Source organism: Cyprinus carpio, chromosome B22 (genome assembly GCF_018340385.1).
Source record: "Cyprinus carpio isolate SPL01 chromosome B22, ASM1834038v1, whole genome shotgun sequence".
Lineage (NCBI taxonomy): Eukaryota > Metazoa > Chordata > Actinopteri > Cypriniformes > Cyprinidae > Cyprinus > Cyprinus carpio.
The window spans coordinates 28129131-28145296 of record NC_056618.1 but is presented as its reverse complement, the minus strand read 5'-3'; the positions used below and the strand labels follow the sequence as shown (position 1 = coordinate 28145296).

Sequence of the window (16166 nt, the reverse complement as noted above, 5' to 3'; positions counted from 1 at the left end):
GGCACTGAACTATAGACCCCAGATCCCATCTCCAGGTCATGCCCCCCCTCCTTCTAACATCACGACATGACATGCACCAGTCACTTTGTGCAGCATTGGTTTTGCTCCCACTACCTCATTCTCACACATTGGAACTGACGTCATTCTACCACCTCATCAGTCAGTTTAAATAAAATAACTGCTCTTGGAGGCCCTTTGTCACTTTAATCAGACAAAATAAGCTATTTTTTATGCACTAAAATCTTTTTTTATCTGCACTGTTTGTTCACTGGTTTGCACTCTATCTGCCATGTGCCTTGCACTGCTTTTATTTAACCTTATTTTTATTATTTTTTTTTCTATTATGTCTTTTTTTTTAAAGACGTTTTATCTTATATTTTATATTTGATCTAGATTTTTAGGCTCTACTGTTAGTGTTATCTGTATGCACTGGGGTCTGAGAGTAACGCAATTTCGATTCTCTGTATGCATGTACTGTACATGTGGAAGAATTGACAATAAAGCAGACTTGACTTGACTAAATGTTGTATTAATGTTTTACACATGAAATTATGTACCTGCCTTAGTGGGTCCTGGAGAGAATCATCATATTTTGGTGTTGGAGACATTGAAACATTTGCAATCTCCTGCTTCAGATGAAATGCGTGTTTAGGTTTTTTTTTTTTTTTCTAGTTGGTTTCTTTGTCATTTGAAACAGTTTTGTTTTGGAATCATGGTTTTTATCAGTATCTGCTGAAATCTTTTTATCTGTGAGGTTGTCGATGTGGATGTTACTTTTTCAACCACTTTGACCTTAGAATGGAGTGTGTGCACGTTATTCATTATTTGTGTGAAGCCTGATCGGTTGTGTTTTCAGTGTTGTTGGATCAAGAAGAGGTTAAATGTTCAAGATTGTTTAAAGAAGAGGTTACATTTAATATGATACAGATGACTGTTTATTTGTCAAGATGGTTTAATTGATGCCTATAATGAAATCAGTATTTTAAAACAAGAGTTAAATGCTCATAAGATGTTAAAGTCTGCTAGAGTGAAATGCTGTGGCTTGTACTTTTCTCTAACTCAGCCCTCAGTGTTTTTTTTTTTTTTATTTTTTTTTTGACCTGTTTAAAATATGTAGAGTCTGCTGGAGTTTTTAAAATATGTTTTATTTAGAGAAAACATCTATTTGTATAGGAATCAGGAATAACGATAAAAAATAAAAATTAAAATGTGATAAATGAATGACAGAATTATATTCTAGATGGAAAAAAAAACTTATCTTTATAGTTTAAATGTAACGTTATTTAGACTCATGCTTGAAAAGATACCTTTAATGCCTTCCTGTAACAATTAGTTTCTCAGTATGTAAATAGGACATAATACATATAAAATAACAATATTAATATTATATTAAATATTAAAAACTCACAAAATACTTGTCCTGACTTGACAGTTATGAAAAAAAAAAACTTATTCTAAGAACACATTTCAGTTGTTATAACCTGGAATTCATAATGAAGCGATTTATAAAATATGTTTATTATAGAGTTGCTTCATTATGAATACATATTTCCATGTGTATGTTTTTGTGTGTGTTTAAGCACGTCACTTGGTAATCTATGAGAAAGATGTTTAGCTGTTTATCACTAGAGTCCCTCTATAATAGCTATAAACAGCATTTTGCTTCAATACCAAAAATAATTTATTTATAATTTTTATTTTTATTAATTTTTATTGATTAAGAATTTGGAGTTTATGACTGTGTGAACAGACAAAACTTAAGCACTATTTCCAGATTCATTGTAAATAAATAATAATTATCAACAATAATAATAATTTAATAACACTATGCAGTAACTAAACTCAACTGATGAAGTGCTAAACCAAAAACAGAAACATGTTCCACTGGCTTTGACACTTGACAACCATCGACTCTCACCTTTGTCTAGAGTGGAGGTTTAACTGTGAAATGAGAGCAGAGTTAATAACTTTATTTTATAAAGTCCCCACAGTCTTAACCACCGATGGAAAAAAGCAGCATTGCAGTATGTCTGCTATATATCTTCTTTACTGTTCTACTGAAGAAAAAAAAAAGCCCCCTACATCCTGGATGGCCTGAGGCTGAGTAAATTAACAGCAAACTTTCATTTGTGGGTGAACTAGGCCTTTAACATTTCCTTTAATTGACCTATAATTCTGATCAGTTTTAAAACTTATGCGCATATACATTTTGATCCAAAAGTAAAACACAAAGAACAATTCAGAATGTGATTTTTTTTTTCCCTGCTGTTTTCAGTGGTTATACCTGTTGTTTTTTTTATATTTATATATACCTGTTTTTTTTTTAATTATATTTGTTGGCGAAATAGAGCAAAAACAGTCAATATTGTGTCAACAACATAAGCGTCTTAATATTAAATTATTGTTTACTGAACTGCTGTATTAAATCAATATTACATTTGGGTGATACTGATTAAATATATGAAATAAATATATACATTTCTGCTCCCATATCTTGAATTTTCTGATCAATCTAAATGCATTTTAATCAACTGATTCCAGTGACGGCGCTACACCGGGGCTAGGGGGGGCTATAGCCCCATCATAATTTTGAATAGCCCCGGTTTAGCTAGACTATTCAAACGACAATTTAGACAAAAACGACAATTTCTTCATGAAGTAACTCTGACGTCAAACTTGAGGTGGCATCGTCATTCACCCTTGTTCCATAATAATAATTTTTTATCAGGTAAAAACCCATTTTACTGTCCACAATGGATTAAATGTAAAGTAAATTCCTTTGGTGACATTTATGATGACAAAGGCCTGAAATCATTTCAAGACATCAAGACTCTTTTTAATCTACCAGGTACCTCCTTTTTCATGTATCTTCGCATTAGGTCAGCGCTTCGCACATATGGAGTTCCCTGGGATGCACAACTGCCTGTACATCCCTTGCGGAAAGTTATTCTCCCCACTGATAATTCTATTATTTCTGCTTCAGTTATTTACTCTTTTCTCCTCAAAGAATCATACAAACCATTATCCATAACAACTATCTGGTCTAAGGATATCAGCGGTGACTTACAAACTTTATTTTCTGATCAAATTTGGGAGACAATAATATCATCCTCAAAAAATCCAAATCATCAGATGATCCATTGGAAATTATTACACAGACTCTATCTATCCCCTTTAAAACGCTTCTATATGCATGTGTCACCTTCCCCAAGTTGCAATTTATGTCCACAGGGGGCACTCGGTACATATAAAAAATTTTTTGGGGAATGCTCTGCACTTTCTTCTTTCTGGTCTCAGTTTGCTCATGATATATCATTCCTATTAGAAAAGGATGTGGTTTTGACTCCAGATCTTTTCTTTTTAAATAATTTTTCAATATTGTCTCAATCTCCGCACCAGAGAAACTTACTTTTAGCTGCTCTTACTGCTGCAAAAAAAAGTTAGTCAGTCGCTGGGTTCCTCCCCATTCAGTGACCAGACGTGTATGGGGCTTATCTCTGCTTGACATTGTTTCTATGGAATTATCTACAGCTCGTATTCATGGAGCAAAGACAAAAACTTTGAAAACCTGGAGTGCTATTTTTGACATTGTTAAATCTTTAGTATCTTCTTTCTGATGTAAAATTTATTTTGAATTTGTGTATATTTTTTATTTATTTTGTGATTGAGTATTGCACTTTGTACTCCTCTCCACTACAGTGTCTTGTTTTTCTTGGCACAGTGTGGGTCTGCCTGGTGGGTTGGTGGGTGGGGGCATGGCGGCAGTCTGGATTGGTGTGTCATATTTTGTATCGTACTGAAACGTCTGCTTAATAAAAACAATTGTTCACAAAAAAAAAAAAAATGAAGTAACTCTGATGTCATAAATGTCATATATTTTCTTAGCACCCCCAGATATTGGTCTAAACCCCCTACCCATCCCCCCAGCATCAGAAGAGAAAAAATTCTGGCGCCGTGCCTGACTGAATCATGCAGTGAAAGAACGATCTAAACTGCTAGACTTCCTATTGCATTAGCCAAACTTTAGCTAACTTACATGGTAGCTCTCTCATGAGTCATTGATGTTAGCAATATATTTTAATTTTGTTTGATTTTTTGTTAATTTGGTTTAGTGGGTTGTTCATCACCACTCACCTCCACAGCAAGACAAACACAACTGGAAAGAGAGGGAGGGCTTCACTTCTGCGGCTCTCTGTCTGTCTGTCTGTCTGTCTGATGTGCCTATCAATGTGTACTACACTGCTGTCCTGCAGAGATGCAGAGCAAGGCATCGGAACTCGACAGAGTTAATAAACCCAACCTGATATTTTTTTTTTTTTTTTTTTTTGTTTGACAGAGAAAGCTGTGCAAACAGAAATACACACTCAACACATATATACATATATTAATTTATTTAAAAAAGACAAAAAAAAAGAAAAAAAAAGTCCTTGAGGAAGAAAAAGGGCAGGTGCTCAAGCCCCCTTGATGTCTATGTGTGCATGTTCCTGCTCACAATATCAACAAAAGTAATACTTGTATTGGCTACACTCGCAATATCAACGAAACCTTTTTTTAAATAAAGAAAACAAATAGGGTGCGTTTTCTTCATTGTCAGTCTCCACGAATATCTTCCTGAAATGAGTCACTACATGAATGAGAATGACATGAGAAATATATCTAAGAAAGCTTGAAGTGTCTATTTTTAAATGAAGTAAATTGTGATGAAAACCGTTATTCTTTGATAAAATAATCCGTGTGAAACCAATGTGAGGTACAGTCTTTCCCGTCTGAGCTCAGCTATAATGTAATCACGCTCACGCACATCGCGTGCTATAAAATAATCATCCACGCAAAATCACACTTGAGATGTACGAATATGTATCCAAATCACCTCTGTAAACAAAGAAAGATTCATCAAGTTCATCTCGGCTACTTTTCGTTTTTTAAAGAATTTACGTTGTGAGGAATAATTCTTGAATTTACCTCAAAAGAAGAATGCGAACGAATTACATAAATTTTAAATGTAACGCATTACATTACTGCGTTACCAGTCATTCGAATACAATAACGCGTTACTGTGAAATGCATTATACTTAACTCTGGTCCTAACTCTGGTTTCCATAAAAGAAAATTCAATCATTAATTACTCACCCTCATGTCATTCCAAACCAGTAAGACTTTTGTTCATCTTCAGAACACAAATTAATATTTTTGATGAAATCCGAGAGCTTTCTGACATATTCCAGGCCTAGAAAGGTAGTAAGGACATCATTAAAATAGTCCATGTGACATCAGTGGTTCAACCATGATGTTATGAACAGTATTTGAGGTACTGCATTACACATAACGCGAGTTATGTAATCAGATTTCGTTTTTCAAGTAACTAGTAAAATAACACATCATGTTTAAATCAGAAAGAAAATATCTGAGTTACTTTTTCAAATGAGTAATGCAAGTTACTTTTTTTTTCTATTTATTCACTGACATCTTTCCTATCCCTGTGTTTAGAGAAATTGGTAGTAAGTGCAGAGGCAGTGGCATTTTCTTCAGACTGAGGCTTATTAATTTCACTCTTGTTGTTGTGGGGGCTTTATTTTCGGTAAAAATATAACTTTTGGGTTTTCTGTTATTAAAAACAAATAAGCAAGTCCAGGCCTGGCTACAAAAAGTAACACAGAAGTAACGTAATGCATCACTTTCCATAAAAAGTAACTAAGTAACACAATTAGTTACTTTTTGTGGAGTAATGCAATATTGTAATGCATTACATTTAAAATAACTTTCGCTTAAGCTACAAGAATACTTTTTGTGTTCAAAGAAAACAAAAATAATGAGTTTATTCAACAATTTCTGTAGGGGTAAATAAACTACAAACAATGAGAGAGAGAAAGCATGATAAGGGTTACAAAAGTTGGTCTATTGGGGCCCCAAACCTGGAAATTTGTGCACGTTTAATGAAGTGATGAGGCCCTTCGTTATTGAGGTCGTGGATCTTTGTGTGCTGAAAAGTGTACAATGCGGTCAAACTTGACTTCCTCTTCTTCATGTGTATTTCTTTCTTGTCTTCTCCTGCAGTGACTTCATCACACTTTGTGAAGGGAACCAGATTTTATACCGAAGTGATCAAGAAACAACATGAAGATCATTCAGCTTCAGCTCTGTGAGTTTACTTATTATTAATATTTTTACCATTTATTCTTTGCAGACTTTTATAATATATTGTTTTATTCTTCACACAGTGGTATCAATCTGTTGTCAGTATGGAGTGTCAGATCTTCTAACTGAACTGGAATCAAATGTGATCGTAAACTGTGATCTTGATGAAAATGAGGTTTATTGGATTTTACTGAAAACACCAGATCCTCCAACAGTCATTCTACGATCATTCTCAACACCAAAATCACCTTTTTACCATAATAAAATATTCAGAAATAAATACTCAGTGCAGTTTAAACATCGTCTGGTTATTAATAATGTGACTGCTGATGAATTAGGAGTTTATTACTGTATGAACACACGCACACCTCCAAAACTCAGCAACAGCACCAGAATATACTTCAACGGTGAGTTCAATTTCTTCTTCAGTGATCAAGACATATTGATGATCAGTGTGTATATTTACATTTGTAATTTATAGAAAAACATAAGGCCTCTCATTGGTCACTCCACACAGAGATAAATAAGTTATCAGTATTTAATTTCTATTTTACAATCCGGCATCATTCTCACTGTGCTCCAGTAAAAGACTGACAGTAACAGACCATGGATTTTTAAAAGAATCCTCAAACTTTTTGTGTGTGTGAGATAAATATTATTTTAAAAATGTAGTATAATCAATAAGACTGATTAAAAATCAAAGCTATGAGTCCCCTTTCACTTTTTTGTTAATTCCAGTGTTTTTATTGATGCTTAAATGTATATACTACTGACACAAGGCGGCTGCTTCTGCTTGTTTGATATTGATTATTAAACTCTGTATATGAATGCTGGTTATTTTCATTACACTGACAGATCAAATGACTGAAATATGACTGACTATAATCAAGTGATATTTTTGGACACTTGAAAGGCTTTTCTGTCTGTATCAGAACTCCTCTGCTGCCCTCTGCAGGTCATTAATGATAAGCAGATATGTTTACTGGGGTATAAGTAGATTAACCAACATTTCCTTCATCATCCAGAATTATGAGAAAGATATTAGTCAGTGATTAAGGCAAGTCCACCAGCTAAACCAAGACCATACCAGTATAAAAATAACTAAAAAGACCTTGTTGGTCTAATCTGGTCTTTTCGGTAGGATCCTACTATAGACATCTATTCTTTCATATTATAATCATGTTAATCAGATTATTCCACATATTGTTCATACAAAAAATGCCTTTTGATTTTGAGCTGGGTCTGTTTTTTTTGTTCTGGTGTTTTTTTGTGTTGTTTTTTATTATTTTTTGTTTTTTTTTTTTTTGTATTTTGTTATCAGGCTGGTTCTTAACCACATAGATTCAGTTTGCAGAGGTGGAACCTAATGGCATTATTTGATGTTTTATATTTACTGTAAGGAGTGGTGTTACTGTAGTGACACTCAGCACCAAGATACTGGTTTTATATGAATAAAATGATATTCTGGTGCTGAGATATGCTTAGGCCATGACCCTCATTGGGCCCTCAGAGAGACTTGAGAAAATGTCCCAAGTAAAAAGACTCACACCCAAGTTTTGCTTTCAAGTTTTGCTTTTTTTAGCATGATTTCTCAGTCACATTTCAACATGATTCTAATGGTTCCCTAAAGCAAAAGTGTGAACAAAATTAAGTTGGGAGAAAAAAGATTTAGTGATCTTAGAAGTGGAAATTAGAAACCATCTTGTGGCTTTTGCATCCAGAAATGTTTACTGTGACATTTTTAAATGCAACTCAACAAAACATCACGTTTAAGTCAGCATTAAAAGCACAGAGTATTTCATACACGTGAGAAACCACTGAAAATCAACAAGAGGAGATTTCAAGGATGTAGGAAATAAATATAGAATGCTTTTTAATTAACCTACAAACATCCTTTGGAACAAATTTAGGCAAAATAATTTATTTATTTGTATTTTTTTTAATAATTTCCTAAAACTGAGTGGTACAAGACTTAGCTACTTTTCATTTGCCACTTGAAATGCCACAGAAAATGGACTCAATTCAACAAAGTGGTTGAAAATTAGATAGTTTTTACTTCCTTTTTCTTTGTCCAATAATTTTTTATTTTTTATTTGTAATGCAGGTCATACATACACATACATTTAAATGAATGGGTGAGCCTATGCAACATTCTCAATGTGACAATTTCTGACAAACACACACACACACACACACACACACACACACACACACACACTTCAAAGTCAGATCAAAGTACTATTGCAAGATTTGTTGATGATTCCAAACTAAAATGTCTGGAACATGCAGTGCTTGTATGCCATATAGTGGCTAATGATATTTTTGACATTTTGATATTTCTGTACCATCATAAGTCACCAGATGTCATATAGTTGATAATGATTTTTTTGTTTTTTTGTTTTTGAACTTACTGTAAAGGTTTTTCTTTTTTTCTTTTACAGAATTAAAATATATATTAAATATAACATAAAATTAAGCATATTTTACATAAAATATGTTACTTTTAGAGGTAAATAAAGTAAACTCCAAAAATGCATGCATTTATGTTTTTATTTTTTTTATTTTTTTATCGAAAACATTGATATGACATTTAAAAAAAAAAAAAAGTTAAAAAGTTAATTTTAAAAAAGTTCACTAGAAATGCTCCAGTCTCAATTATGCTGTCTATAAATTTTAGAAGGATATAAAAATAGATAATAAAAATGATTACAGGTGCATCTCAATAAACTAGAATGACATGGAAAAGTTAATTTATTTCAGTAATTTAACTCAAATTGTGAAACTCGTGTATTAAATGAATTCAATGCACACAGACTGAAGTAGTTTAAGTCTTTGGTTATTTTTAACTGTGATGATTTTGGGCTCACATTTAACAAAAAAAACCAACCAATTCACTCTCAACAAATTAGAATACTTCATAAGACCAATAATAAAAAAAAAAAAAAAAAAAAAAAAAAAAAAAAACATTTTTAGTGAATTGTTGGCCTTCTGGAAATTATTTTTAGTGAATTGTTGGCCTTCTGGAAAGTATGTTCATTTATTGTACATGTACTCAATACTTGGTAGGGGCTCCTTTGGAGGTGATCAGTTTGTGGCACTGCTGAGGTGGTATGGAAGCCCAGGTTTCTTTGACAGTGGCCTTCAGCTCATCTGCATATTTTGGTCTCTTGTTTCTCATTTTTCCTCTTGACAATACCCCTATAGATTCTCTCTGGGGTTCAGGTTTGGTGAGTTTGCTGGGCCAGTCAAGCTTTTCCAACATCATGGTCATTTAACCAACTTTTGGTGCTTTTGGCAGTGTGGGCAGGTGCCAAATCCTGCTGGAAAATGAAATCAGCATTTTCAAAAAGCTGGTCAGCAGAAGGAAGCATGAAGTGCTCCAAATTTTTTCTTGGTAAGCGGGTGGAATGACTTTGGTTTTCAAAAAACACAATGGACCAACACCAGCAGATGACAAATCATCACAGACTGTGGAAACTTAACACTTGACTTCAAGCTACTTGGGCTATGAGCTTCACCACCCTTCCTCCAGACTCTAGGATCTTGGTTTCCAAATGAAATACAAAACTTGCGCTCATCTGAAAAGAGGACTTTGGACCACTGGGCAACAGTCCAGTTCTTCTTCTCCTTAGCCCAGGTAAGATGCCTTAGGAGTGGCTTAACAAGAGGAATATGACAACTGTAGCCAAATTCCTTGACAGGTCTGTGTGTGGTGGCTCTTGATGCCTCGACCCCAGCCTCAGTCCATTCCTTGTGAAGTTCACTCAAATTCTTGAATCGATTTTGCTCGACAATCCTCATAAGGCTGCGGTTTTCTCGGTTGGTTGTGCATCTTTTTTCTTCCACACTTTTTCCTTCCACTCAACTTTCTGTTAACATGCTTGGATACAGCACTCTGTGAACAGCCAGCTTCTTTGGCAATGAATTGTTGTGGCTTACCCTCCTTCTGAAGGGTGTCAATGTTTGTCTTCTGGACAACTGTCAGATCAGCAGTCTTCCCCATGATTGTGTAGCCTAGTGAACCAAACTGAGAGACCATTTTGAACTCTCAGGAAACCTTTGCAGGTGTTTTGAGTTTATTAGCTGATTGGCATGTCACCATATTCTAACTTGTTGAGATTGTGAATTGGTGGGTTTTTGTTTAATGTGAGCCAAAATCATCACAATTAAAAGAACCAAAGACTTAAACTACTTCAGTCTGTGTGCATTTAATTTTTTTAATACATGAGTTTCACAATTTGAGTTGAATTACTTAAATAAATTAACTTTTCCACAACATTTTAATTTATTGAGATGCACCTGTATATGGATAGGAAATGTAATTTTTTAATATATTTTTTTAGATTAGTATTATCTTGCTTAAAGAAAATGCTAGAAATGTCAGTCGTTCTTGTTGTTATTTATCCTTAATTTATCAACAGACAAATAATAAAACCTAATAAAAACCAGGCATTTCTATAATAAATAGACAAAACTATCAAAAAAAAAAAAAAAGATCTCAAAATTAACTCAAAGTATGAGATGACATGATGTTTATTACTTATTCACATGCTGTTATATATGACCTTACACTGTTTTAGGTAATACTGCAGCACTGTTTGGATATTCTGCTGAGTGAGTGAGTGAGTGACTAAGTGAGTGACTCTCTGACTGACTGACTGACTGACTGACTGAGTGAATGATTGAGTAAGTGACTGGCTGACTGACTAAGTGAGTGAGTGAGTGACTGGCTGACTGACTAAGTGAGTGAGTGAGTGAGTGAGTGAGTGAGTGAGTGAGTGAGTGAGTGAATAAGTGATGAGTGAGTGACTGACTAAGTGAGTGACTGAGTGAGTGAGTGACTGGCTGACTAGGTGGGGAGGGGAGGGAGGGAGTGGACTGGAGCTAAGTGAGTGACTGAGTGAGTGAGTGACTGGCTGACTGAGTGAGGGAGGGAGGGAGGGAGTGAGTGACTGGCTGACTGACTAAGTGAGTGAGTGAGTGACTGAAGATTGAGTGACTGAGTGAGTGACTGAGGACTGACTAAGTGAGTGAGTGAGAGTGACTGGTGAGTGAGTGAGTGAGTAGAGGAGAGTGAGTGAGTGAGTGAGAGAGGAGTGAGTGATGAGGATGAGTGAGTGAGGGAGGGGGAGGAGTGACTGGCTGACTGACGAGAAGTGAGTGAGGGAGGAGGGGAGGAGGGGACTAGGGAGTGAGTGAAGTGAGTGAGTGAGGAGGAGGAGGAGTGACTGGCTGACTGACCAGTGAGGTGGAGTGAGTGGAGGTGGAGTGAGTGAGTGGAGTGACGTGGAAGAGTGAGTGACTGGGGCTGACTGGGACTAAGTGAGTGAGTAAGTGGCTGAGTTGAGGGAGTGATTGGACTGAGCTCAGGATGGAGCGACTGGCTGACTGGAGTGAGTGGAGTTTGGTGTGAGTGAGTGACTGACTGAGTGAGTTTGTGAGTGAGTGACTGACTGAGTGAGTGAGTGACTGACTGAGTGAGTGAGTGACTGGCTGACTGACTAGGTGAGTGAGTTAGTGACTGACTGAGTTTGTGAGTAAGTGACTAGCTGACTGAGTGAGTGAGTTTGTGAGTGAGTTTGTGAGTGAGTGACTTGATTGATTGATGTGATTAGTGAGTGACTGAGTGACTGGCTGGCTGACTAGGTGAGTGAGTGAGTTTGTGATTGAGTGAGTGAGTGACTGACTGAGTTTGTAAGTGACTGGCTGACTGACTAAGTGAGTGACTGAGTGAGTTTATGAGTGACTGGCTGACTAAGTGAGTGAGTTTGTTATTGAGTGAGTGAGTTTGTGAGTAAGTGACTGGCTGACTAAGTGAGTGAGTGAGTGACTGAGTGAGTGAGTGACTGGCTGACTGAGTGAGTTTGTGAGTGAGTGAGTGAGTGACTGGCTGACTGAGTGAGTAACTGGCTGAGTAAGTGAGTGAGTGACTGGCTGACTGAGTGAGTTTGTGAGTGACTGGCTGACTGAGTGAGTTTGTGAGTGAGTGACTGAGTGAGTTTGTGAGTGAGTGAGTGAGTGAGTGAGTGGGCAGGTATGGTGTGAACATACTGTCATGTCGTTGGTTTTGTTTGTCGTTAATGTAAAAACATGAAAAGAATGCAGAGATTCCAGTTATATCCTCATTCTTGCAGGGAAACCAGAAGTCCCAAACATGCAGCCTTGTCATTAATACTCCTTGCAAACCGTACTGCAAACAAGTGCTTGTGTGTTGCTTGTTTGTTTTCATTCAGTTAGATTCTTCTGAATGCTTTTTTGGCTTTTATTTATTCTTGTTCATTGTTATGTTATCATTACAATTTGCCTTCAGTTTGACATATTATTCATCCAAAAAATATCATGAATGCAAGTCTTTTGTATTGTGTATGTATTACGGTCTACAATTACGTTTTTTTCCTTTTTTTCTGTTTTAAACCAGAAAACATGTAAGAGGAAATATACCTCATACAATTTGCTTGGCTAAGAAAACCACCGACCACATTATTTAACATAAGCATTATTCTTCCAAGAAATACCTTGCATGCAAAAATCAGAACATTTGTATTGCATGCATTATATCATTGTTGTATTGTGTTTCTGTATTATATGTACATAATGACACTGAAGCTTGTTCTCATTGTGCTCAGACTGGTTCTCAAATACATAGACACGTGTCATTTAGTTTGCAGTAGCATGTCAGCTGATGTTTGATGTTTCACATTCACTGAGGCGTGGAGTTACTGTACACGCAGCTCTAAAACTGTTTTCGTGGACAGACAAATATCTAGACAAACAAGTGTAATGTCTTGCAAAAGGCATGAAAACAACTACTGTTTCACACACACACACAAATAATAATAATAATAATAATTTGTGATGACACAACACAGAAGAACTTGGTCAGACAAATTAATGGTGTTGAAAGGGCAGCTACATATACTGTTGAGCAGCAAACAAGTTTTTGAAGCTGCAGGTGTCTGGAGTCTCAAGAACCTCTCGATCTAGGATCCACCAGAAGCTGACAGTTGTGCGTAAAGCTGAATTTCAGGTCCTTCAACCAAAACTCACCAAGAGAAATGTTTTCAGCGGGCTCAGAAATACTGATTTTCAAACAGTTTTATTTACAGATGAATGCTGTACTGCACTGATGGTCCAGATGGATGGAGTCCTGGATGATTGGTGAAAGGCCGCCCTGTTCAAACAAGACTTTGACATCAGCAAAGAAGCAGCAGGTGATGATTTGTGCTGCTGGAATATTGAGAAGTGAGATGAAAGGTCGCTTTGGAGTCTCTGAGGGTGTCAAAATGATCTCTGCTAGATATGTAGAGTTCATAACTTACCATTTTTTTATTTTGCCTTCTAGATATGTAGAGTTCATAACTGACCATTTTCTGCTATGTTGTTTTAAAGAAGTTAAATGTTAAAATATAATGCTGCAAAAAAATGTTTATTGAATAAATGGTTAAAAGAAAAAGGTAAGGTAAACATGATATGGTGACCTTAATCTTTTTTGAAGTCTGTGTTTTCCTTAAAAGGAAGATCTATGAGGGTGGATGGCAATATACCTTGAAACAGTAGCTCTGGGAGGCAATACTGGGAGGCAGCTGTGGCCTAATGGTTAGAGAGTTGGACTTGTAACCTGAAGGTCACAGGTTAGAGTCTCGGTGCTGGCAGGAGTTGTAGGTGGGAGGGAGTGAATGAACAGCGCTCTTCTACCCCTCAATACCACGGCTGAAGTGCCCTTGAGGAGCAGCACTGAACTCCCCCAGCGTTCTCCCTCGGTGCTGGATATAGCTGCTCACTGCTCCGGGTGTGTGTTCACTTCTGACTGCTGTGTGTGTGCACTTGGATGTGTTAAATGCAGAGCACATATTCCGAGTATGGGTTACCATACTTGGCAAAATGTCATGACTTTCACTTTACGAGCATTCTCAAATGAAATATCAATAAAGCTGTTGTCATGATCAGTTCTTTTTACATGTAATAACATCCACATTGTAATGTGATTGTTAAGAATAAACAATAAACATTTGTTTAAAAAACAATAAACAACAATTGTTTAAGGTTTTTTTTTTTTTTTTTTGGTTGTTTTGATTGGTTTGACAGTAAATAATGTGAAGGTGTTTTGAAAATGGAGTTGTTTGGATGGGATTTTTTTGATGAGAGTTTTTTTGGATACGTTTGTTTGCTTAATGATTTATTGTAATATATTTTATTAAAAAGTGTAACAGAAAAAAAGAAAAGAAAAAACACTGACAGATGCCATTTCATTTAAACATTTTATTTGGTCTTAAAGTTCACATCAGGATACAATGAAACACAATGCTATGTAAATACCTGAGAATATTGAAGTTGATATTAACAAAATAAAACATTTTCAGTATAAATAATATGTTCACTAACATATGGTCCAATGCAAAATATGTCTAAATAAAAAGCACAAAGACTTGCAGTACAGAATTGTTAAGGCAGCGGTATATTGACAGCTTTCCAAAGTGGAGAGGCAAGGCAAATTTATTAATATAGCATTTCATATAAACTGGTGTTCAAAAGCACTTTACATTAGTGATAAAAAGTAATAAAACAGTACAAAATATAAAACTAGTTATTAAAGCTGCAATATGTAACTTTTGATAAGAATTCACAGCATAGTGCTAAAACATTATTATTATTTAATGTGGGGAAAAGAGCCTAAATATTGAGCCTTTGGTTACAGGTGATTCTTTATCAGTCCGAATGTCACTAATGACATCAAAACATCACAAATAAAAAATAAAAATGTCATGAACAGGTAAGTACCAGTGTCACTTTTGTTTTGACTCAACAGGAGGCTATTTAAAGGCAAGAAGATCAACGTAGTACTGGCAACATTACCAACATAAACATTGATCTGTGAACCTCGTCAAATGTGAAGTTATGCAAATGAAGCATATTTCTAGAAAGCCAAACTATATAAAGTGTTTTACAATGGGTTCTGTCATTTTGTTAGAAAACTCTTTTCGGTTCAAGGTTCATTTGTTGTGACTTCAAGGTACTATGACACTATCTGCATATGGTGTGCTGACAACTAACGCCATAATTTTACAGATATGAAATACACGAAAATATTGGTTAAGTATTCAGTTTCCCAAACAAAGTCATCCCATTAGCTTCCATAAAGCAAATTATTATAGGCTCCATAGTGACTTTTAGTGGTGTAGAGTACCTTCTTTGGCTTATAATAATTTTTAAAAATGCTGAAAATCTTTGGGATTTTGCTTGAATTTTTTAAAATAATTTTTATTATTTATTATGCTTTGGTTTGCCTGAAATATTCTGCTAGATTTAAAGTGTGTAGCAACACCCTCACTGCAACAGCAACAATGAAAGCTTCAACTTCCTCCTCTGACTCCTTGTTTAGCACAAAAGCCCATGAAGTTGCTGCCGGAGCACCAAGCTGCACATCTGTGTCATTCATCTGCTTTAGCTGCTTCATCACGATCATCAGCAGTTACTGATTTATAATGTGGGCCAGGGCTCAGAACCTCATGAGTGTCTGAACCCACGCCGCGTTCACCTAAATATTGAGCCCTCGTTTACAGGTGATTCTTAATCAGTGCGAATGACACTAATGACATCAAAACATCAAACACTCCTAAAAAAAAATCAATTAAATCAATCAATCAATAAATAACGAATGAAAGACAAAAAAAAAAGTTTCATGAACAGGTAAGTACTAGTGTCACTGTTGTTTTGACTCAACAGGAGGCTATTTAAAAGCAAGAAGATCAGCGTAGCATAGACTGGCAATATTACCAACATAAACATTGATTTGAGGAACTTGTCAATGAACAGCCAATGTGATGTTATATTTAGTGCTGTCAAATGATTAATCGCGATTAATCGCATCCAAAAAAAAAGTTTTTGTTTACATACTATATGTATGTGTACTGTGTATATTTATTATGTATATATATAAATACATACACATACAGTAAATATTTTGAAAATATTTACATGTATTTACATTTATATTCTTATATTTTATATTATATGTATGTGTACTGTGTATA

The 16166-nt window shown here is 35.4% G+C and overlaps 1 protein-coding gene across 1 annotated transcript in view; it reads right to left on the bottom strand.

Annotated features, from left to right (window-relative positions):
• Positions 1–16166, bottom strand: part of LOC109052641 (CXADR-like membrane protein) — a 31210-nt gene that overhangs the window by 10480 nt on the left and 4564 nt on the right. The window lies entirely within an intron of this gene.